The sequence below is a fragment of the Odocoileus virginianus genome, chromosome 4, assembly GCF_023699985.2.
Source record: "Odocoileus virginianus isolate 20LAN1187 ecotype Illinois chromosome 4, Ovbor_1.2, whole genome shotgun sequence".
Lineage (NCBI taxonomy): Eukaryota > Metazoa > Chordata > Mammalia > Artiodactyla > Cervidae > Odocoileus > Odocoileus virginianus.
This window is the reverse complement of record NC_069677.1, coordinates 8,576,790-8,581,837: the sequence shown is the minus strand read 5'-3', so window position 1 is coordinate 8,581,837 and position 5,048 is coordinate 8,576,790.

Here is a 5,048-nt window from a genome sequence, read left to right as displayed (position 1 = left end):
GAGTGGACAACCTTGTCTTAGTCTAAATCTTGGAGGAAAAGCTTTTAAACTTTCACTATTGAGTAGATTTTAGCTTTGGGCTTGTTATATATGGCCTTTATTATGTTGAGGTACAATCCTTCCATACCTAAGTTATTAAGAATTCTTATTATGAACAGATGTTGAATATTGTCAATTTTTTTTTCTGCCTCTTAAGATAATCATGATTTTTATCCTTATTCTGTTAAAATGGCATGTCATGTTTATTGATTTGCATGTATTGAAACATCTTTGCATTTCAGGTGTAAATCTCAGTTGATTATGGGCTATAATTCCTTTAATGTGCTGTTGAATTCAGTCTCCTAGTATTTTGTTGAGGATTTTTGCATCTGTATAAATCAGTGATACTAGCTTGTAATTTTCTTCTCTTGTAGTGTCCTTTTCTGGTCCTTTATCAGGGTAATGCTGACCTCATAAAATGAGTCTGGGAGTGTTCCCATCTTTTTGATTTTTTTGGAAGACTTTGAGAGGAATTAGCACTAATTTTTCCCTAAATGTTTGGTAAAATTCAACAGCGAAGTCATCTGCTCCTGGGCTTTTGTTTGTTGGAGGGTTTTTTAAATTACTGAATCCATATTCTTACTAGCAATTACTTTGTCCAAATTTTCTAATTTTCATGGTTCAGTCTTGGTAGGTTGTATGTTTCTCATAATTTTTTCATTTCTTCTAGATTGCCCAGTTTGTTGGAATACAATTGTTCATAGCCTCTTATGATCCTTTGTATTTCTGTTACAAACATCATTTGTAATGTTTCCTCTTTCATTTATAATTTTTTTAAATTGATTTTAATTGGAGGCTAATTACTTTACTATTGTAGTGGTTTTGCCATACATTGACATGAATCAACCATGGGTGTTCATGTGTTCCCCAACCTGAACGCCCCTCCCACCTCCCTCCCCATCCCATCCCTCTGGGTGCACCAGCCCTGAGCACCCTGTCTCATGCATTGAACCTGGACTAGCGATCTGTTTCACATATGATAATATACATGTTTCATTGCTATTCTCTCAAATCGTCCTACCCTTGCCTTCTCCCACAGAATCCAAAATGAGACTGTTCTATACATCTGTGTCTCTTTTGCTGTCTTGCATATAGGGTCATCATTACCATCTTTCTAAATTCCATATATATGGGTTAGTATACTGTATTGGTGTTTTTCTTTCTGACTTACTTCACTCTGTATAATAGGCTCCAGTTTCATGCACCTCATTAGAACTGATTCAAATGTATTGTTTTTAATGGCTGAGCAATATTCCATTGTGTATATGTACCACAGCTTTCTTATCCATTCGTCTGCCAATGGACATCGTTGCTTCCATGTCCTGGCTATTACAAACAGTGTTGCAATGAACATTGGGGTATACATGTCTCTTTCAATTCTGGTTTCCTTGGTGTATAATTTTGTTGATTTGGGTCCTCTCTCTTTTTCCCTTGGTTAGTGTAGGTAAAAATGTGTCAGTTTTATCTTTTTTAAAGAAGCAATTCTTAGTTTTTTTAACCTTTTCTGTTATATTCCTGTTTCCCATTTCATTTATTTCTGCTTTAATTTTTGTTATTTACATCCTTCTGCTAAATTTGAGCTTAGTTTGTTCTTTTTCTAGTTTCTTGAGCTATAGAGTTAGGTTGATTATTTGAGATCTTACTTTTTCTTAATTAAAAAAATATTTTATTGCTAAAAAATGCTAACCATCATCTGAGTCTTCAGCAAATTGTAATCTTTTTGCAAATGGTAATATCAAAGATCATTGATCACAGGTTACTATAACAAACAATCATAATGAAAAAAAATTGGAAATATTGAGAGAATTATCAGAGACACAAAATGAGTAAATGTTGTTGGATAAATGGTATCAATAGACTTGCTTGATGCAGGGTTGCCACAGACATTCAATTTGTGAAATATACAATATTTGCAAGTCTTTTTTGTTTCTTAATGTAGGTATTTATTGCTGTGAATTTTTCCTCTTAGAACTAGTTTTACAACATCCCATAAATTTTGTTTCCATTTTCATTTTTCTCAAGATTCTTTTTTATTTCCCCTTTAATTTCTTCTTTGATCCATCAGTTGTTCAGGAGAGTATTATTTAATTTCCTTGTAGTTGTGAGTTTTCCAGTTTTTTTCCTGTTACTGATGTTTAGGTTCATACCATTGTGGTCATAGAAGATATTTAGTATAATTTCAGTCTTCTTGTGTTTGTTAAGACTTGTTTTGTGGAAAATGTACTACTTGTGCTTGAGAAGAATATATATTTTGCTGTTGTTGGATAGAAAGTTCTGTATATGGCTGTTAGATCCATTTGTTCAAATTCATGGTTTCCTTAATGATTCTCTTTTTGGATGATATATCCATTGTTAAGAAGTGGGATATTAATGTCCCCAGCTATATTTGTATTAGTATATATTTCTCTGTTCAGTTCTGTTAGTTTCTGGTAACTGGATGTGTAAATATTTACAATTATGATATAACTGATTTCTTTTTGTATCTTTTTGTAATGACCATTTTTTGTCTCTTTATCATATTTACATTAAAGTCTATTTTGCCTGCTAAGTATAGCTCCCCTGCTTTTAGGGGTGGAGTAGGGAAGGCATGTATCATTTGCTTGACATATCTTTTCCCATCCTTTTTACTTTTAGTCTATGTGTGTCTTTAAGGCTAAAGTGAGGGTCATGTGGTGTTCTTGTTTTGTTTTAATCCATTCATCTTTTGATTGGATAACTTAATTCATTTACATTAAAATGATTATTGTACCCCAAAGGCTTCTTGTTGGGCAGGACTGGGAGCTACACTGAGCAGTGAGTGGAGTTATGATTCTGCTCCCCTGCCTGGATGGGGAGGTGGAGGGTGAGGGGAGGAAGACCAGGCTCCAGGACTGGAAGGGATCTTTGTTGGAGGTCTCAAGTCAGGCACACCTGCACCTTACTGATTCCTTGGTCAGATTTCATCACTGTCTTGGCTCTGTAGACTAGCAAATCCACTAGTTGGGACTACTACCTGGGCATTGTAGGTAGGACCTGGGTCTGTAAGATCTGAGTGTTTGTTGTTGCAAGTCCCTCCACTTCTTCATCACAATCTGATTCCCAGAGATCAAGCCCTTTAGATTCCCTTGTTATCCTCATGAAGCAAGACCTGAGTGGGACTCCCAAGAAGGGACCCAAAACACTAGAAAAGCTGGATGTCTACTGGGATCTCTTTTCTCACTGGGGAAACTGTAAGCTCAGGGGAGACCCATGCTGTGCTGGTGTGGGGTAGAGGCCATGCGGTCAGCATGTAGCATCTCCTTTCATCCTTCTAATGTGGTCTATCTCAGTCTGTGTGGTACAGCGGGTGCTTTAGTCTCACCCACCATACTCTAGGATTTTCTCAGCAGTGTCTTATCCATGAGTAGTATTTGTCCTCATGAGGAGGAGTGCAATTGGGAATGACTTATGTCACTATATTGGTGACATCACCCCTAAATTTGTTTTAAGCCAATAAGTTTGTAGTCACTTTTTCCAGCAAGAATAGGAAACTTAATACATGCATCCTGGTGAGTTACCAGTTATACCACTTCTTTCAAAGTTTGTCCATGACCGGTCACTGCACATCTGTCATTTACTTTACATATAGACAGTAAGGGCTTCCCCGGTGGCTCAGACAGTAAAGCATCTGCCCGCAATGCGGGAGACCCGGGTTCAGTCCCCCAGTTGGGAAGATCCCCTGGAGAAGGAAATGGCAACCCACTTCAGTACTCTTGCCTAGAAAATTCCATGGATGGAGGAGCCTGGTGGGCTACAGTCCATGGGGTTGCAAAGAGTCGGACACGACTGAGTGACTTCACTTCACTTCACAGAGAGTAAAGCATGTAACAATGTTGACTTGGGCTTCCTAGGTAGCTCAGATGGTAAAGAATCTGCCTGCAATGCAGGAGATCGGGGTTTGATCCCTGGGTCAGGAAGATCCCTTGGAGGAGGAAATGGCTACCTACTCATGCCTGGAGAATTCCAGGCATGAAAAACCTAGTGAAGGCAAAATTATCAAGATAATTGAGGGAAATGGTTGTCACTAAAAAGATGAAGCTATCCTAGAGAAAGTGATTCTAGCAAAAAACTATCACTTATTAAACCTACAAATTTACTGTAATTTCAGTCAGTCTCAACAGGAATTTTTTTTTTTTTTGAGATAGGTAATATCCTGAAATTCACCTACAGAAAAAAACTCAGTACCTATTAAACTAAACTAAAAAAAAATCATTAGGGCATATTATAAAGATTGTAGTAATTTAAGAGTTTGATAAGGACATAGAAATAGACAAATAGATTATTTGGGCAGACTATTCATTTGCTATGAAAGGAGAGGACAGTGTTATTAAATGCAAGTAAATCAATAAAATTGAAAATATTTTTATGTTTATTTTGAAATAACTTCAAACCTAAATAAAAATTTTAACAATAGCACAGAGACACTCACTCAGGTGAGAAACGACACTTAAGTTTTGTGAATTGGGCCGATTATGTCTTACATAGCAAACGGGTCCAATTTCAGATCTTGTGTCATGTTTACTTGTCATGTCTCCTTAAATTCAGAACATCATCTTTCCTGTACTTTCATAATCTTGGAAGTTTGAGTACAGGCTAGTTATTTTATAGAATGTCTCTCAATTGAGTTTTATCCAGTGTTTCCAGATGGTGCATTGGCAGCATTATCACAGAGGTGATGCTGTTTTTTTCATTACATGCTTATCAGGTGTACATGATATTCCCTTAGCAGTTATGGTAACATTTATCACCTGATTAAAGTAGTGTCTGCCAGGTTTCTCCAGCGTAAAATTATATATGTATGTGTGTGTGTGTCAATGTATATATAATGATTAACAAGTACTTTTCATGAAGATATTTTGAGACTGTAAATATCCTATTCCTCCATGCCATTTTAACTATTTTTAGCATTCACTGGTATTTGTTGCCCATGTTATTACTACAGTGGTTGCCAAAGAGAAATTTTAAAATTCTATCCACATTTATTGGTTGAC